Raw genomic sequence first — 21,118 nt, forward strand, 5'->3', positions numbered from 1 at the left:
CATCTTTATTTGGAAGGACAAGTGGTCACTGATTTCCTTTATTAGGTAAGCCTCTCTAATAGTGAGTTGATCCTATACAGGCAAAAATTCAACAAATTGCCAAAGGTCTGGCCAATGACTCTGTTATGAATAACAGAATTCACCTTTGCAAGTTTTTTATTTCATAGTAGTTTTGAAGTTTAATTTCTATAATCATCTCTGTGACGTTTCTGTGTTGCCATTTTGTTTCTTGATAAAGGATAGCAGGCACCACCATTTTCTGTGTTTTTGCGTGGCTCTGGCCGTATAGTTAATGAATACCATAACTATCACTGGTCATGCAAGTCACATAGCATGTTATATCATTGCAACCCACATATGTAAGATGGCCATATGCTGCTTTCAGTGTCCAAGTTTCTGGGTTCTATAAACTATAAACCTTTATGTGCTCATTGATAAAACTCAATTTAGGGGGTATGGACATTCATGTGATTTTCAACTTAGATTTTTCGTTTGGAGTTTGAAGTTTTTAACTTCTATATTTTGACTGTCAGTGTTGTGCAAGTTCACACCTCACAAGAACTAGCTCAAAGTTCAGTTCACACAGATTAAAACGAATAAATTCACATTCATAGTTCACCATTTCAATTTTGAACTAGTTCATATTCAGATCTTTTTGTATTTTTAAGGAGTGAGAATAAATGACCCATGAGTTTACTTTTTTCAATTTTGTATACCTTATATTAGGCTATTACAGTGTTCTTGAATAAAATACAATTATTCTAAAGATTTTTTTAATTTAAATACACTTTTTTGAGTTATACCCAGCAACAAACACGTATAACCATATATGCTAATATCCATCCATCCATCCATTATCCAACCCGCTATATCCTAACTACAGGGTCACAGGGGTCTGCCGGAGCCAATCATGCTAATATCCTCCTGGTCAAAAAAGAAATTAAATAGATGCAAGTTTACATATAAATTACCACTCTATTTCCAACCGTGTGACACAAATGGTGACTGTGGAACCAGCGTGTATTTGAACTAACCTATTATGCTGCCAGTCAAATTATGCTGCCGGTCAAAATTCGCATCACATATTGCATGTTCAATAGGGAAAAATATAAGTGGCCTTGCGAAGTAGTTCGCTTTTCTTAAAAGAGAAAGTGGAGCTTCACTCTGTGCTCGTGTCAGCGGGGGAGCAGCTTAAGCACAAGCAGGCAGACATAGACAGTGCGTATTTGATTTTACGTTATTTTTTCGGAATACAAATAAATGGCAAAAAATTCATAAGAAATTAATATTCATAAAAATCCATTATTTGTGCTTATCTGAATACCGGATTCGGATTTGGTGCAAACCCTACATTACAGGGTATGGCAAAACTTTTAATCTGGTCCTAAACCAGAATGTCACAAAACTGAACTAGCTCACGTTTAAGTTGTTCACTTGCAAATACGGTACGTTGAGTTCATCGTTCTTAGAAAAATGAGCTTGTTCAATGAATGCGCTCTTTTGAGGTAGTTCATGCAAAACACTGATTTTGACCATTGCATATTCTCCTGCACCTTGTCATAGATTCTCTCTCTACCATTTCCAGTTTGAGGCATAATTGTTGGCACCTATATGTTTTTGCAAATTAGCTAGTGGGGAGTCTCTTCACCATATATGTGTTCATCTCATGTCAGGAATTTCAATAAAATGCACCTCCTTTATTGCTAAAATTAAATAATTTTCAAAGGAATAATTAAAAAACGTTTTTAGAACATCAAAGGTTGTTTATCAAGGTGTTCCTGTCGTTGTGTGAACCTGCTGAGCCATTTGTAACTGCTTGGACCGGGCAGTAGCTCTGAGTGATTACTTCATATTACAGTGTTCTTTCTCTCCTGTCTAGGTGGATAGAGTAGGTGGCATGTAAGGAGAAAATGATGCAGCACTGAAAACCCTCTGTAATGTATGAAATGTACAATCTGTAATGGAACCTTGAAGACAGTAAAAAAAATATTTTAAAAATAAAAGCACCAGATTCTTTTTTAATAGCCAATGTCAGATCAACGAGCAATCCCTGAAAACTTCAGGTATGGAATGGTCTTATGATTTGTTCTGAAAATATACATTTTGTGCAAGTCAAGGATGTTTTGTAAGAGTAGTTCAAGTTATTTCTTTAATTATTCTGCCCTGTATTTTTATAGTTATGTTAAAAAACAATGTGAAGTTGTTAAAAATCTTAAATAGCTGATGGGTATCCCAAAAGAGAACTAGAATTCTAAGATGAAGAGGCAGGGTAATAAACAAGCTGGAATTAAGTGTGCACCACTTCTAGTAGCAAGCATTGATATGTAGAAGCAGTCACAGGGTTCAAAGCTGCATGATACTCAGTTTAGGCTGCAGAGTTAAGCATAACATTAATTTTATATGGTTTTTCATCTTTACGAAGAGGAACTCATGCCCATTTGCCTCTCCTTAAGCCAACATTAGATACACTTCCCAGCTTGGGTTTGCAGAACGGATAGGAAATTTTGGGTAATATTCTGGTGCTTTTGTAGGTATAATAACATGTTATTAAATGAAAGATCAGGCATAGTATATAGTTTGTTGGTAAGTGTTTAAAACAATTGTAGGAAATTAAATAAACCCAGCCTGTGGTTTGAGCGCAATAAGCAACTTTTTTCATTTCTCTGGATGGTCATTGATTGGGTAAAAGCTATTATGAAACTTTTGTCTCCTATCGACACATACAACCCTGTGTGTTTCCATAAGGGAGTCAAAAATACCAACATACCCAGATTTGAATTTTACTGTGCTGTACATGCTTATTTATAAATTTTATATATTTTTATTTTATTATATGGAAAATATAATTAATTCCTGAATTAATTGGAAAACTCTTTTGGGGGTGGAGTGCTGCATAAATTGGTGCAAGAATGGCAGTGTGTCCAATTTTCTTCCCAAGAATTTGGAGTGGCCTCAAGAAGTAAAACTTTTCTTTCTGCAGTGAGCAGGCTGACGAATTATCTTTTTAGTTTTAACTGCAGGCATTCTGTTCAGTGCAATGTTTTTGTGTTAACAAAACAGCAGCCTTCAGATACAAAGGGTGATTTTACATATTCTCACCATTCAGCTATGGTGGTGAGGCATGGTCTCTTAACAAACAAGCCATCAATAACACAGGGGTGTTTGAGCTATGGAGTTATAGATAAATCCTTAGGATCAGATGGTACAAAGAATAACTAATATAGAAGTTCTGAGAAAAGCTGTCACAGAAATACATTTCTGCAAGGAAACAGCCTGAAGGAAAATGTCTTTTGCAGTCCTTTGACAGAGGAAGACACCTGATGATGAATACCAAGCTGGGATGTGTAGATTTCGAGGCAAGAGAGTTTGTGCTTAGCTTATATTACACAATTGCGAGGCCTCTTCTGGAATATTGTGCTTGTTGTTTTAATCTACATAGCACAAGAACAATACAGAAGCTTTTGAGAAAATCCAGGGAAGACCCGACAGACATCCCGATAGACACAACAGACTATAGCAACCAGAACTTTAGCCTTTTCAATACAACACTACAGGTTAACACATAGTTGTCCAGCAAGCTCAAAACCAAACAAAGGATGTATCTATCAAATACAGCTAAGGTGGCACCTATAAGAGTACGAACTCACAGATACAGAAAACTCAACACACAGCACTGAATGTTCTGTTTGGTAAAACAGGATTATAAAATAAAATAAAACTAAAATTAAAGAATAAAAATAGATGTAAACTTTCAAGAATGACTCATTTGTAGCCTATCCTCCTACTAAGAAGGCTGAGAAGAATGCCACTAATGGCCAGTTGACTTCATATTTATTTAGGGAAGCATTTCAGATAAAGCCCAACTGCACCAAAGCTGATGTGTTATATTGCTAGGTTAAAACGCACATATAAAAAAGGCAGATATTTAATCACTGAACTCGCCATTAAAAGTTGAACTTTACAAGACTGGAACCTGAAGCAGTCATGTAATCAAAATGATAGTGCATCGAATAAAGTACTCACAGTTACAAATGTGCGCAATAATTTGTAAGGCTGGGTTACCCTCACCCCTCCCCTTGGCAATAATTCTTCCATAACATATTTTGTACTCATATAAGTATACATTTATGTGTGATATATAAGCCTTTTGTGAATTATTTATTGGTGAGGGTATTTTTTATGAAAATAATAAAAATGAAAAAAGAAAATGTGGCAAAACAAAACCTAATGTGAGAACCAACACTCTCCACAAATGGAAAGAAAACAGAAATCCATGTGAATCATGGGAGTAAAAGAGGAGGACAACAAAGGTAAAGGAGTGAGGAACCAACATGGAGTAAAGGGTTACATCTGTACAGTAGGTTTCACTTTGATTGATGATACATCTTATTTAGCACTGCTAACTGATAGCTTCAGATTCTTGGGTTCAAATAATACAGTGCACTGTACTGACAAATATTTTTTGATAACGGAAACAGACGTTTCAAGGTAAGGTAGTTATACCCTAATGATCCTTTTCACTTTATAATATACTAGCCACAGTACTGGTCAAAGACAGGTCATAGAGTGAATAAAAACAAAATGGTTATCTCTTGTCCTACGTGTTCTTTCACATTTCACATTTCCTTTCCACTGTATTTGTGTGTGTGAATGTCTCTTCTCAGACTCTGTCGTTATTTTCGAGGCACCTTCTTTACCTCCTTTCCATTTTTTTTTACTTTGATGGCGACTTTAGCATGCCTCATATCTCTTTGCTCTTTGTGCGTCTCACACTTGTCTTCCAATTTTTCCTCACATCACCAAAGCCAAGCTGACCAATCATATTGCTCAGGAGGACTGAACACACAGACCTTAGTGTTTTATTATATAGTAGAAGATAATCCTATATTCAGAATGTATATACACTATAGGCGGAGCGGTGGCTCTGAGGCTAGGGATCTGCACTGGCAATCGGAAGGTTGCCGATTTGAATCCTGTAAATGCCAAAAGAGACTCTGCTCTGTTAGGCCCTTGAGCAAGGCCCTTAACATGGAATTGCTGAGCGCTTTGAGTAGTGAGAAAAGCGCTATATAAATGCAAATAATTATTATTAACATTTATTTAATTTTCATACAAATAATGTAGCTCAAATTGATTTACATGATGAAGAAAAATAAGAATTAAAATAAGCGAACACTAATTAACATAGAATAAAAGTAAGATCCGATGGCCTGGGAGGACAGAAAAAACAAAAAAAAAACTCCAGACGGCTGGAAAAAAATAAAATCTGCAGGGGTTCCAGGCTATGAGACCACCCAGCCCCCTCTAGGCATTCTACGTAACAAAAATGATCAGTCCTCATTGTATTCAGGGTTCTCATGGAAGGACTTGATGATGACGGTCACATGGACTTCTGGCCTTTAATCCATCAATGGTGCTTTGATAAGGTGGAAAAAGAAAGAAAATAGGAAAAAGAACAGCAGAGAGAGTAGGGGTTAGTACGGATTTTGGAGCCACCATGAATATTAATGATAATTAATTGAGTATACAGAGCATCAGGATTAAACTAAAATGAAGCTATATGAAAGCCATGTTAAAGTAATGTGTTTTTAGCAGTTTTTTAAAGTGCTCCACTGTATTAGCCTGGCAAATTCCTATTGGCAAGAAATTACAGATTTTAGGTGCATAACAGCAGATTGCCATCTGACCTGTGCCTAGTGCTGTCCAGATAGGCTCCAGCCCACTTTGACCCTTTATCAGAATACGTTTTCAGAAAAATTCATAAATAAGTTTGATAATGTACTGTAGTCGTATTTATTTTGTGAAATGCTTTTTGATGGGTGCTTATTGTTAACTGCTCCGTATAAACTTCAGAATGACTGAGGTAGAGCTTGTGGGCACTTTTATCCAAAGCTACAAATAAATTATTCAGAGACAGTGTTGCAGACATATTAAATGATTTAATTTTAAAAGCACAAACTTAGGATGAAGACTTTTTAGCTTTATTGTAGAACGATAGTTCTAAATCTAATAAGAGTACAAGATAAATTAAACAGTTCTGCAAGCAAAAAAAATCATTTCATGTGCTAGCTCGTAGAGCTTATTTTTCTAGCCCATTAACAAGAAAACAGACTTCTACATACAGTCAATGCTGCTCTGCTGCCATCTTTAGGAACTCAAGGATTCATTAGTGGCTTGTTGCACAAAGCTGCGTGTATTAAGAATCGAGCACAGTGTAATTTGCTTCATTTTAAATATGCCAGCAGTTGCATCTTATTGTCTTTTTTATTGGTTTCTTTGGTTCACCGCACAACTGTGTAACTTTCTAAAGTTTTGATGGTGTGTCAGAAGTGTGAAGTGTATATTTGAACAAAAGCTTCAATTCCATTAACCACTAGACTGGATATGCTCATTGCTGTTTTAATTGGATTTTAATAGGTCTGCATGTGGCAACTACTTTATGTTTTTAAATGTGCTTAATTTAAGCATGCTACAGAGAAATTATCACTTGCACAGTTGGAGTTGTTTGAATACAAACGCTTAAGTCAATGGTTTTTCTATTTTTTTCTACTGGTTGCACATTATTAAATGATCATGACAGGAGCCTATTTCTGATTGTATTAATTTTTAAATGAATTCAGGAGATAGTGCTGAAAGTGACCTGTCGCCGGGATGGTGGCACTTTCTTTTGTCATCTTTTTTTTCCTAACTAAATGAGTTACTTTGCTTAGTACTGATGAATTGTGCAAGGATCTGCTTTTGCAACCCAGTGTTCTTAGTTTGGGCACCTGGCTTGTTGACTGCACTTGTACAGGCTTGGCAGGTGGAAGCTTTTGGCAAAGAAGGAGAGCTGCAGGCACTATGACAACCTGCCTTTCACAGTATGTTTTTATCATTATTTGAAAGAACTCGTTTGCAAAACAGGCTTTTAATAATACCAGTTACAACACTTGACCTTGTCATCTGCAAATCTTAGTCTCAGCTGCAAATACATGCGCGATTAAAAGCAAGTAGTAGTTTACAAATATAAACAGCAAAACCTGAAAAAGGCTGAGGATTCAAAAGAAACCTCAGTAACTTGATGAGAAGCAGGGCATTTTACATTAACATGTTTTGCATATTTTGCACAAATGCCGTGTTACTCTTTCAAGGTTTTTATTAATCATGGCAGATTTAGCATTTTAAAAAGATTTTACTGTGCTTATGTTGCATGTTTAATCATTTCAAAAAAGCAACTACTTAGGCATCAACTGTACACTTTTCATAAACAACAGTGAATGGTTCTTCTACTGTGTTTTAGAAAGTGTCCTCCATCTATTTCACTTATTCCAGTGTGTGGGGTTGTGGACGGCTATCTTGGCAACACTGGTCACAAGGTGTGAAACAAAATCTAAACAGGATGCCAGCCAATCACTGCACACTCTCCTCATCCTTATGTGAATGTCTTAAGGATGTGGGAGGAAATCTGGAATCCACAGTAATGATGTCACAGACACACAAGAAACACACAAACTCCGCAGACTGTCAATATCATGGTACCCCTTGTGACAAGAACACACAGGAGACATCAAAGGTTTGGGGCAGCCAACTGTATAATATGCCCTGGCTGCAAATGGGTATATTTTGTTGAGTTGTGCTCGATACAAAGTCCAAAACAGAACTCACTTAGATGTGTAAAGGTCGAGGCCGGAAGTGACATCATTGTTGACGCCAGAGCTGGAAGTGTCGTCATCAGGACCGGGAAGTGACGTCATTGTGGGTGCCAGAACTGTGAATGGTCTGCAGAGGATTGGGAGAGAAAGTCAGTGCACCTCGCCACCCCCTGGTCTGCCGTGGAACTGCCATTATTCAGGCCCTTTAGCTGCCTCCCATATGCATGGCTGTGACACCCTATAATTTGACCAATTCACAGTTGGCGACCAAGTGTTTCTAAGACTTAATCTATTTCATGCAGTGTTGAGGGATGTTACTTTTAGAAATAACTTAGTTACATTATTCATTACTTGCAAAACATAGCAAGTAAATATGTTACATAATTACTTTAGAACACTCTAGACGAAAACAGGCCATTCAGCCCAACAAAGCTCGCCAGTCCTATCCCATTATTGCTTCCAAAAAAACATCCAGTCGAGTTTTGAAAGTCCCTAACGTCTTACTGTCTATCACACTACTTGGTAGTTTATTCCAAGTGTCTATCATTCTTTGTGTAAATTAAAACTTCCTAATGTTTGTACGAAATTTACCCTTAACAAGTTTCCAACTGTGTCCCCGTGTTCTTGATAAACTCATATTAAAATAACAGTCTTGATCCACTGTACTAATTCCCTTCATAATTTTAAACACTTCAATTATGTCACCTCTTAATCTTCTTTTGCTTAAACTGTATAGGCTCAGCTCTTTTAATCTTTCCTCATAATTCAACCCCTGTAGCCCTGGTATCAGCCTAGTCACTTATTATAAAAAAATTACTTTTTCGTCACCTATATAAAAAAATCTGCACATCTCACTGGCCAGCATTTGTTATTAAATTTTAAACCCATGAACCTTCATTAAAATGACCAGAAACAAAAGCTAATGTGTATTTTAAATACTATAGCGTCCCTCGGTTCAGACCTGGGAGGGTCACAGTCCTCAGGTGGCTGAGGCCTGTCTGAGAGGACGGAAATATCTGAAGAAGATGGATATAAAAAGCAGACACCGACCAGTGAAGGTGGGGCGCAAACACAGCACTTAGAGTGCACTTTGATCACATCTCTCAGCTGTTAAAGCCCATCAGCTTCTTGCCTCACATACTGTATAATCTTACATATAAATTTTGTTCAATTCTTTTCACTTGCCACTTGATCTGAAGTGAATTTTAGGGTCCTATTGCTTTTTCTGGATAAGATGCCATGTTGTATACTGTTGTTACCATGCTGCGTTTCTGGAGGCGTGTACCTTGACTTCATCAGCACAACTATATAAAAGGGCAGCATTTGTATTAAGCTTTATCTGATCTGTGGATAAATCCTACAAAAAAAAAAAAACACTCTCTGCTATTGATCTTTGTGTCTTCCCTGATTTTGACTTCCACCCTGAGGGTTATTATGCCTCAGTGAAGGAAAGCTGAATTTTTAATGGAAGGACTAGAAGATGAGATGTAATTTTTAACTTAGGCAAAGCAAAGTTAGTTACCAGAAAATCAGGTCTTTCTTTTATCAAAAACAAAAACAGTAAGCAGAAATTGTAATCGAAAAGTCATTGCCAAAGATCAGTACACTAAAGTGAAACTAAAGAAACTCTCTCTCTCTGTCACTGTCTCTTTCTCTCTCCTGTCTCTCTCTGTCTCTTTCTCTTTCACTGTCTCTTTCACTCTCTCTCTCTTTCACTCTATCTCTTTCTCTCGCCTGTCTCTCTCTCTTTCACTCTGTTTCTCTCTCTCTCCCTGTCTGTCTCTTTCTCTCTTTCACTCTGTCTCTCTTTCTCTCTCTCTCTCTTTCACTCTGTCTGTTTCTCTCTCCTGCCCCTGCTGCATACTGTATGTTCTGGGGGAGCAACCATGGGCAACTCAGTACCTTCCACGGGACACTTGGTGGCAGCATCCCTGGCCAGCGGTGATGCCTCAACCCCCCGCTGGGCTCCATGGGAGATGGAGTCCTCAACAGCCTGGTTGGGAGCTGGGATGGCCGCCAGGGGGTGCTGAATGGTGCATGAATTCCACAGCCCAGCTGGACAACTCTTCAGCCCCACCCAGAAGTGCAATTGGAACCAGGTGGTCAAGCACCTGGAACACTTCTAGCAACCACCACTCAGGGCCAGAATTGGGAGGAAGAGGACGAGGTTGCCTGGGAGGAGTGGTGGTGCCAGAGGAAGAGTGTTTGGTCTGTGTATATTAAGTGCTTTTGGGAGTGTGTTGTGGCTGGAGAGTTCACGGGGAAGACGTGCCCTCCAGCTGAAGAAAAATTATAAAGCCTGTGTCTTTTTACACGTGCCTCAGTGTGAATCTGTGCCGGGTCAGGCGCTATATAGCGTCAAATTCACAATATGTTAAATATATATTTTTAAATACACTGTCAATAGTTTTTAAGTAACAAAACTGAATTTTACATATACATAAAAAACTCAAAAGTAGGAATTTAGAGCCAAAAACATAGAGGAGAAAGTTAGAAAACATTAAAAAATAAATTCAGATCATAAGTTTTTCTAAGACGAGGCCTTAGGCAAATTTTGAAGCGTGGTGATGTTATCCATGGGATGAATTCTAATACAAGAATTGAAGAATCTGACTAAGAAAGAAGGTGGTAAAAGCTCAGTGAATTTATACACAAAAATATAGTTACATTTTGTAGAATTAAATATACTTAATTTTAATAGTGATGTGTATGAAGATAGTCATATGTCCACCAGTGTCCAAATACTTTGCAACATGCTGTAGAAAATGGGTGGAAAATGAGCAGGATTTGGTGAGGTGTGTGCAAGAAGTCCATTCTAAATATGATGCTTATGAAGATAGTCTATCTGCAGTGTGGCTTATGATGGCTTCTAGGATCACTTGACTAATTTAAGAAATTCATACTAAAAATAGTTGAATGTATGTGAAAGTAGTACACATGTCCACATTGAGCAATCCAATTTGCTGTACAGATTTTCATTATGTGGTCAAAATGAAAACATACATTATATATTTCATTGATGCCCTAATGTTAAGAATTCTTTATCTGTACAATAAAATGTTATTGGTATATTTTTAATAGGCTCTAGTTTTACACTGTAAAGTAAATGTAGTAGGCAAGATAGTACTTACAGTATAAGCAGTACATTTAGCTAAATCTATTAAGGTTTACAATTGCTGGTTTTGTTTTTATTGAAGAACAAGCTCTAGTAGATAGATTTTTTAAAAGCTTCTTCTTTATTTTGGTGTCATTATGAATACTGATTTAAAAAATCAATATAAATACATTTTTGTTTAATATATTTGTATAAGCCTTGTGAGTTATTGAGGCTTTTATCTGAGTGTATTCTGATTTTCCATATGCCTTCCAGACAGTTTTGTTAATTGGCGATTATAAGATCTCCTGGTGTAAGTGAAGGAAGGTGTGTGTGCATGAATGTGCCCTCAAATAGACTGGCACACTATCCTTGTGTCATTCTCAAGCTGTTCTGGATACAGTTGGGTTAAGCTCTGATGTCTAAGTGGAAGTGGAAAATTAATGGATGATTAATGTTTTCAAAGCATAACACCCATTCTAAACCAGTAACAAATACGTTAGTAAATGTAGATTATGGTTTAGTAAAGAGGTACAATCTACTGTGTTTGAATAAAAAAGGGAAACCATTTAAATCATCTATCCATTTTCTATAAGGACAGCTGCATTCTATCATTGCAGCACTTGGTACAAGTAAAACACCAAGTCCTGTTAAGCATGGAGTCCATTGCAAAAAATCTCACACTTACTAATTATTGCCACTGTTTAAAAACTGCATGCAAATACAATGTTCGCAGAATTTCCATACAGACAGTGATCTAGTTGAACCTAGTCTCCTTGAGCTGTGGAAGAGCAATGTTAACCATTGTGCTACATGACATCAATGGAAAGTAACATAAAGGAAAAAAAAGATCATGTGTAACTTGAAAGCTGAAGAATAATATTTCAAACTAGGGAAAGCAGTGTATTTGCAGGCTGACATGAGGCAGAGTGGTTAATACTGCTGTGTCACAGCTTGTCTCTGTGTCTTCATAGGTCTCCTGTGGGCACTCAGGTTTCATTTCACATCACAAACATGCGTAGAGAAGACTGATTCTAAACTGGCCCAATATGAGAGTGGCTGTGTAAGTGATGATGCTCTGTGATACTCTCAAGGAGTCCAAAAACTGGGATTTACCTAAATAGCAAGACAAAGCATCATTTAGGAAGTCAGATGACACCCCCTGTTCATTACAAGCCTGTGCTTTCTTATATGTCCGTTTTGACATTACTGCAGCCCATCAGTATCTCTGTACAAGTGCCAGCATCTGATGATCCTTTCTACTAATGAACCATTAGTAAAGGACTGGCAATGACTAGATGTTTTATTGGTGGTGACTGATCTTTAGAAAAAGGTCACTTCCCCTGTTTATATTAGTTTATAGATTTACAGTTGTAGTTGTAGCAATGTGCTTAGAGGTACTTTTATTGACTCTATACATGGCTGTATCAATATTAGGCATTGGTTGTGTATATAGTGCGAAAGAGCTGGTTTATTTATTATTTTTCCTTTGCCTGGGCTATTACATGAAAAAGATTTTGCTCTCCATTAGATTCAGAATTTCTGATTATAAAGGAATATGAATACAGCCTTACCAAATTATATACAGTACAGTAGTTACTCCCCATTTTGCAGATAATTTTCATAAATTGTCTGATTTAAAATATATAGTGTTAGAAGTTGTGGAACTACATTTAAAGGGAAGTTCATTTTAATAATTCAAGTGTTATGTAGTACAGTACAGTAGTAGTAGTAGCAGTATTGTCACATGTACAGTATGCATGCAGGGAGTTTAGTAGACTTTCACGTTCCAAAGATCTTTATGCTGGTGGCCTTGTCCCGTCCATGATTGTTTTGTACCTTAACAAGTCCAGCCTTCTTTAAATTGTTACTAGCGTAAGAGGTTCAGATAATGCAAAGGTAAGTCAATAATCATCCACACTTTTGTGATAGTTGTGTTTGGGTTGACTGTGCAGCTTTCCCAGCTCACATCTGGAAGCATGGTGACTGTGGTCACAGTGTTAAAGCTTCATTTACTATTACATTTATTTGCTTGGCAGATGCTTTTATCCAAAGGGACTTGCAAAAGAGGTAAGCATAAGCAAGTCACATTAGGTTAGGGCCCGTTTGTTCAACAAGTATAATAGGACAGGTAAGAAAAGTTGATTGCCACAAGTGAAAAGATGTGATAACTAATGATTTCCCATCATAATGGATAAGGAAATTACACTTAAAGAACAAATTAACCAACAATATAAAGGATTACTGAGCAAATTATTTTTTCTATCAATTACACAGATATTCACAGAACTGATGGGTTTTCAATTGCTTCTTAAATACATTGCGGGAGTCAGCAGTATGGATGGAGGTGGGCAGCCCGCTCCACCAACTGGGAACTACACAGGAAAAGAGTCTGGACTGAGACTTGATACTACGGAGAGGAGATATCACCAGACGCGGTTCAATGGCAGATCTGAGTGGGCGAGAAAGAGTATAGCACTTCACCAGTGTCTCCATATGCTCAGGTGCTGACCCATTGATTACTCTGTAGGCAAGTGTTAGGGATCTGAACTTAATACGTGACCCTGTGTTTGGATTCAACAGGTTGAAAAATGGATGGATGGACATGCTGCTTCAAGGAGCTAATGTAGGGACCTGAACAGAGGAGTGGCATGTGCCAATCTCAGCTGGTTAAATACAAGATGGGCCACTGCATTCTGGACAATCTGCAGTGGCTTGATAGCACATGCAGGTACTCCTGCCAGAAACGAGTTGCAGTAGTCCAGACACTGCAAAATCAGAGTCTGGACCAGAAGTTGTGCGGCATACTCTGTTAGATAGGGTTTGAACTTGTGGCTGTTGTACAGCGTGAACCTGCATGAATGAGAAACAGTAAAAATGTGGTTGGATAAAGGTAGCTGCTCATCAGTCACCACTCCAAGGTTGCAAACTGATTTGTGGGTGTGAGCCAAGTTGTACAGAGATAGGGAGTTGAATAGATTGACTGGCTGGGATCACAAGAAGCTTGGTTTTTGTAATGTTTAGCTGTAGATGGTGGTACTTCATCCAGGTTGAGATATCAGTAAGACATGCAGGGGCATATCTGTGCATATCTGGTGTGTCTTTGACAACTATCCTTGCCAGGACACGCTGTAGGATCTGCCCGAGATGTAGGACTCAAACCATCTGAGAGCAGTCTCAATGATGGCAATGTTAGAGAGGGTAGCAAGAAAGATATCATGGTTGACATGGTCAAAGGCAGAAAAGAGATCAGGGACCGATGACATGTTAGTAGCTCTAGCAACTCATAGCTGTTTGACCTCCATTAGTAGCGCCGTCTCAGTCAAGTGGTTCTTCTTGAAGCTGGACTGATTGGTACCTAGAAATCCATTCTGTACAAGGAAGGAAGAGACCTGGTTAGAAACAGCACATTCAAGTGTTTTGGAAAGAAAAGAAAGGAGAAAGACAGTCCTGTAACTGTTCACCTGAGATGCATAATGGGTGGCAGTGTGGGTGAGAACTGACTACTGATAGCAGCCACCCTATCCTGAAAAAAGATGACAAAGTCATCAGCAGACAAGGAGGTTGGAGACAGAGGTGGAGGAGGGTTGAGAAGGGAAGTGAAAACAGAGAATAGAGAGCATGTGTCGGTGGAGCTGTTAATTCTAGTCTGATAGAACTTTACCTTAGTGTTGATGGTGGCAGAAAACAAGGATGTAAGAAGGGATTGATACTTAGCCAAGTCTGTCTAGGCCTTTGACTTCCTCAATTTGCTTTCGGCTGTCTTGAGCCCGGAGTCTGTTGATTGCGGAGTACTTCGGAAAGCCAGAGTAGGATAGGGTGTTTCTCGTGCAGGCCTGGAAGAGAGAGGGCAAACATTGTCAAGACACAAGGACAGAGTGTTGGTATCAAGAGAGGAGAAGTAGTCAGGAGGAGGGAGAGCAGAGGAGACTATCGAAGAGAAATGGGTGGGAGAAAGTGAGTAGAGGTGTCGATGGAAGGATACAGTTGGAGGAAGAAGAGTGAGAAGAAGGAAGTAACTGAGAGAACTGAATTAAAAAGTGATCACTTATGTAGAGAAGTGACAGTTGCCTTTGTGGGAGTGCAGTTGCATGAGAGAATGAGGTCAAGCAGATTGCCAGCCTTGTGAGATGGTTGGGGGGTCGAGCTGTGTGAGGCTGAAGTAGCAAAAAAGAGCAAGAAAGCCAGCAGCAGGAGGGCAGTCCAAATGGATGTTCAGGTCACAGAGAATTAGAAGTGGGCTGCCATCATCTGGGAGGGAAGAGAGCAGTCTATCCAGCTTGTCTGAGCAAACCGGGAGGGTGATAAACAACAACAATGGTCATGTTAATTAGAAAGAAGACTTTAATAGCATGGTAGTCAAAGGTAGTGAAGTTGCATCCATTACCCAGAGGGGTGAATTTACAGCTCTTAGACCAGTAAAGTGGCAGGAGTCGAAGAAGTTGAAAGCAGAGGAAAGTGCTGTCAGAACTACTGTGTTTTCTGGTCAAATCTAAATCTCTGTCAGAGCCACCACTTGGAGACCCCTCTGGGTGGTGAAAGCTGGAATAAAGTCTGCTTTGTTGACTGTAGACTTGCAGTTCCTATGGCAAGCCAAATTAACATTTAGAGATATCTCAAAATGGATTTTAAGATATCTGGAAATGCATTTTAGATATCTCAAATTGACTTACAGATATCTAAAAATGCATCTATTTTAAGATATCTAAAAAGCATTTTATGATATCTTAAATAGATTTCAAGATATCTTGAAATGATATGCTGTACATTTTGAAATATCTGAAATGCATTTTAAGATATCTTTAATGCAATTCGAGATATCTTAAAATAACTTCCTGTGCATTTCAAGATATCTCAAATACATTTTGAGATATCTCAAAATCACTTCCTGTAACATTTCCTATTCTTTCAATGGGACTTCCTGTCTATTTCGAGATATCTCAAAATGAATTTGAGATATCTTGAAATACACAGGAAGTTATTTTAAGATATCTTGAAATGTATTTGAGATATCTTGAAATGTGCAGGAAGTCATTTTAAGATATCTGAAAATGCATTTCAGATATCTCAAAATGAATTTGGGATATCTTAAAATGAGAAGGAAGTTATTTTGAGATATCTCGAAATATAATTTAGATATCTTAAAAAGCATTCAAGATATCTTGAAATTAATTTTTTTTCAGATATCTGAAATACATTTTTAGATATCTAAAATTAATTTCATGATATCTTAAAATGGGTCTCTGCTCCATTTCAGATATCTAACAATGTATTTCAAGATATCTCAAATTGTATTTCAAGATATCTAAAATGCATTTTAAGATATCTTTAAAAGGACACTCAATTATTTCAAGATATCTCAATAGCATTTTCAGATATCTACAATACAATTTAAGATATCTCAAATACATTTCCAGATATCTTAAAACAGCTTCCTGTCCATTTTCAGATATCTCAAATACATTTCAAGATATCTTATAATAAACAAGTAGTCCCATTGAAATAATAGGCAATTTTACAGGAAATGATTTTGAGATATCTTGAAATGCATTTAAGATATCTTAAAATGCATGAAAGGTCAATTTAAGATATCTGAAAATTCATTTGAGATATCTTGAAATGCAGACACAATTATTTTGAGATATCTCAAAGCGAGTTTCAGATATCTTAAAAAGTAAATTACATTTTAAGATATCCAAAATTCATTTTGAGATATCTCTAAATGTTAATTTGGCTTGCCATAAGTTCCACAAGCCAAAGGAGTAGAGAATAGAATCAGAAGTACTTGACACAGTGGACAAAGATTGTCTGGGTTTCTCCCTCTCCTGCTAAATGGGCAAAAGAAATGTGTTGGGTTAATAATGGGAATTCATTGTTCACACATGTTGAAGATGACAGTAACAGTAAATCAAAAGAACAGTATCTTCACCCTTGATCAGTTAGCTTCACTTGCTTTTTCCTAGGAATAAACAGAGCCACTCTGCTCTCCATTTGCATCAAAGGAAAACAGCCAGTTGTGATCTGCCTTTATGGAGTGCTGGTGTACCAAAGGCCTCATCAGTTTGTTAGAATCAGTCTTGCTCAGTGCTGTTGCTGGTAGTGGATGTGGAAGGGCATCCCACTCCGTCTTCATGCTTAACACTTGTCTGGCCATTTTTGAACTTCTCAATTCACAGTAAAACACTGTCTCCATAATGAAAGTCTTTTATGGATTTCAGGTTATGGTACACGTGCATGCAGAAAACTGTACAGCCAACCCAAGCATAATTATCACAAAACTGCATATAATTATTGACTAACCCTTGTAGATGGGTGGATGGAGAAAGTTCAGTCAATTTTGTCTTTTGAGGAAGCTAAAACAAATAACAGAATTCTAAAAATATCAAAATTTACATTAGGCAAACAGGCAATAAAAAAAGATGAGAGTTTATTCTACCCTGCAAAAACTAAACAGAAATAAAAGTCTTTGGCTGTTGAGCCTTTATTGCATACAAATGATGAAGACATGGCTGCCAAAATGTTGCATCTCCAATTTTGTTTTTATTTCTCAGAGTGGAGTTATCATTCAGTTTTTTTCCAGAGATGCATCCTGACTTAGCTCTTGTTCAACTCGATTAGACAAATGGACTTTTTATGAGGTTAGTTTTCCCAGTTTGCTTTGGCAGGAGCCTACTTGTTTGGCATAATTATGAAAATGAATACTAATGAAAGTCTAAAAATATATATTTTGGAAAACATTGATAAAACTCAAAGAAAGCTAAATGTTGTAACTTTTTAATCCTAAGCATTTTTTTTTGTTGAAGAAACATGCAAAAGTACGTGGTATTCTCAGACACAGGCCTATACCCATTCATCCATCTTACAGCCCACCTGCTCAGTTCAGGTCAAGGAGGTCAGAGACCCTCTGACATTATAGGGTACACAGCAGGAAACAAGCTAGTGCATCACAGGGGAAACCTATATATACATTCTCACGTACTTATAGCAGGCCAATTTAGAGTTGCCAATTAATCAGACACAAACACAAATGTTTAGCATTTAGGAGAGAAACTGGCATACACACCCACACAGACAGAGACCCCTGGGCCAAGACTGGAACCCAGCACATTGTGGCTATGAAGCAGCATCACTACACACTTCTTCAGCATGACCATGGTAAGCATGCTGTAGTCAAAAGTGAGTTTCAAGATTCAGGGAATCAGCTTTTGCAATGAATAAACATAATAAGAGGTAGCAAAATGAATTCACTGTGGTCAGGCTCAAGATGGCTAAAGGCTGTATGTAGAATTAACTGGTAAATATTTTGATGAAGATATGTTTTAATGTTAAAAACAAAAAAAAAATTATAAAAAGGTCATCATTTGATGTATAAGAAGCATGACGTGACATACATAAAGTTCAAATGAAGGAAATGTTAGTATTTGGGTAACAGATTTTTTCTAACATAAAACAGAGTTAAGTTTCAGCACTTTGAAATAAAAATGTTACAGAGAAGAAAAATTTAATGTAGAATTTATTATTCAGTAAAATTAAAGAACTAGTCAAGGGATAGAATATGTTTGCCAGGCACTGGTAAGAAAGGTGACATAGAGTTATAGTTTAGTGATCCCAGAGGAAAACTGCAATTTTTCGGCGATATACAAATAATGAAGAGTAGTGTTGATTGCCAAAATTTGCCGAAGTGAATTTAACTCAAACCCCTTACACCTTAACACCAGCAAGACCAAGGAGCTGGTGGTGGATTTTAGGAGGCCCAGGCCCCTTATGGACCCTGTGATCATCAGAGGTGACTGTGTGCAGAGGGTGGAGACCTTTAAATATCTGGGAGTGCAGCTGGAAGACAAATTGGACTGGAATGCCAATACTGATGCTCTATGTAAGAAAGGTCAGAGCCGACTATACTTTCTGAGAAGGTTGGCATCCTTCAACATCTGCAGTAAGATGCTGCAGATGTTCTACCAGACGGTTGTGGCGAGTGCCCTCTTCTACGCGGTGGTGTGCTGGGGTGGCAGCATAAAGATGAAAGACGCCTCACGCCTGGACAAACTTTTTAAGAAGGCAGGCTCTATTGTAGGATTAAAGTTGGACAGTTTAACATCTGTGGCAAAGCGACGGGCATTAAGCAAACTTCTGTCAATCGTGAATAATCCACTGCATCCACTGAAGAGTGTCATCTCCAGACAGAGGAGTAGCTTCAGTGACAGACTTTTGTCACTGTCCTGCTCCACTGACAGACTGAGGAGATCGTTCCTCCCCCACACTATGCGACTCTTCAATTCCACCCGGGGGAGTAAATGCTCACATTAATTTTATTTTAATTTTTTTTCATTTTTATTACTATTTAATTTAATATTGTTTCTTTGTATCAGTATACTGCTGCTGGTTTATGTGAATTTCCCCTTGGGATTAATAAAGTATCTATCTATCTATCTATCTATCTATCTATCTATCTATCTATCTATCTATCTATCTATCATATAGTGACTTTACCTATCTATCTATCTATCTATCTATCTATCTATCTATCTATCTATCTATCTATCTATCTATCTATCTATCTATCTATCTATCTATCTATCTATCTATCTATCTATCTTTAGCTAGATTCACCAGTGACTTAGTTTTACTGAACTTTTTTCCCTGAAAAACTGCTACCAAGATGTAGAAGCTACTGCTGGATGGGCATGTCATGCACAATATGCATGTTCAATATGCATGCGTACCGTAAGGGTGCTCCACCTCACACTTTACAGGGCTTCCTGAACAGCTTTGCACATGTGTGAAGAATTTATGGCATAATAAATATGCACGTGTGATGTCAATACCTGATCGATATTCTAGCTGAATTTTCACTCCGCATGAGGACACACAACACACAGTATTTTCATTCGAGGGGTACATTAGCTAATCATAATGAGAATGTTACAACAATACTTTGTTGTTCTACTTAGATTCATTGCACTTTGTATGTTCATGGCTGGATTAAGCATGTTACGCTCCTTGCTATGTAACATAGATTGTATAATAGATGGGAGTATTCTTGACTCGAAGTATTGTACAATTTTTCCTTAGGGAGGCATGGTGGTGCAGTGGTTAGCACTGCTCCCTCACAGCTCTGGTTACATTTTTAGCATAGGTGACAGATGCCTCCCTAGCCCTCAAGGACACTGAGTTTTTCCTTCTCTATTGACTTCAATGGTTTTTACCAAATTTGGTGAAATTCCTGGACCTTTCTGTATTTTTGCCAAACTTGAGGTGAAGTGAATTCAGCAGGGTTTGTTAATCATTAATGATCAGGAAATTGATTTGTGTAAAACTGAATGAAGTGAAGGACAAAAAAAATCATCAGAAATGTGCATATCCTCTACTAGGATAAGGCAATTGCTAGGTTATGGCAGGGGGTGGGTTGGTATTAGCAGTGGCATCTTTCCTTAAATTGAGTATTCCTGTTGTCACACACATGGGCTTAGGAGGTAAGTCAGTGGGCTTAACTGGGCGTAGAATGGTGAGTCAGAGGTTGACGCTGTGTACTAATGCCTCTTCTCCTTCCTCTACAGATCACTGGAAGGGAAGACGAGCTGAGCCCTAGCCGACTCAGTCCTCTCTAGACCACGCCCCCTATTGACTTCACTTCCACTGCTGCTGCCTTTTGGACCCGCCTCTTCCTTTCCCTTAACCAATAAAAGCCAGTCTCTACCCCTTTTCTCAGTCCTGTTTTGAACACAGTTTCTGGTCACTACTTGGTGTTCATACAATATACAGGGTTGGATCCCCAAACGTTCTTCGTTTTTGTCCGCTTGTATTCACACTGTGGAGAATACACAGTAATGTACACATTGGAACACTGTAGTGTGCATTCTGTGTGGAAGATATGCAACATGACACATTTTTTTAGATGTACTGCACTCCTCTGAGGTGATGAGAATGCAAGGCATAAAAATGAATTGATTTCGCCAGTGCATTATACAGCTCCAGAAAAGAACAGAAGTGTGAACAAGGCTTTGAGGTGCACTGTTCCTTATTTTTGCACAAAAAAACCATTAAAACCCCCCAAAAAACCTCTTTAGCTAAGTTTCAGATTATTCAATTCTGAAATTGCATTCAGAACAAATTTTAGTGTGTTTCACAAAACTGTAAACAAATTTAAACTTGCCTGCTTTGCATATCAATACCTATGAATATTAACAGCAATCTGATACACTAACATTTTTTACAAATATTTTGAATACTTTTCACAAGAATCTGGCCTTATCTTTTTACATTTTCACTTATTTTAAAGTGATTTTTTTGGAATAGAGGCATTATAATTGAAATGGATTATTAAAAAGAAATTGATTACGAAGTTGCTGATTAATCTTAATTTTAGTCAATACTGAATTGCATATAATGAAAA

At 37.7% G+C, this 21,118-nt stretch overlaps 1 long non-coding RNA gene across 1 annotated transcript in view; it reads left to right on the forward strand.

The window, feature by feature from the left end:
* Positions 1–20,396, forward strand: part of LOC120532128 — a 258,540-nt gene extending 238,144 nt beyond the window's left edge. The window contains exon 3 of the long non-coding RNA XR_005634209.1: positions 20,283–20,396. This is a non-coding gene — a long non-coding RNA (uncharacterized LOC120532128). The remainder of the gene's footprint in view (positions 1–20,282) is intronic.
* Positions 20,397–21,118: the final 722 nt, after the last annotated feature.

The sequence above is a fragment of the Polypterus senegalus genome, chromosome 7 (genome assembly GCF_016835505.1).
Source record: "Polypterus senegalus isolate Bchr_013 chromosome 7, ASM1683550v1, whole genome shotgun sequence".
Classification (NCBI taxonomy): domain Eukaryota; kingdom Metazoa; phylum Chordata; class Cladistia; order Polypteriformes; family Polypteridae; genus Polypterus; species Polypterus senegalus.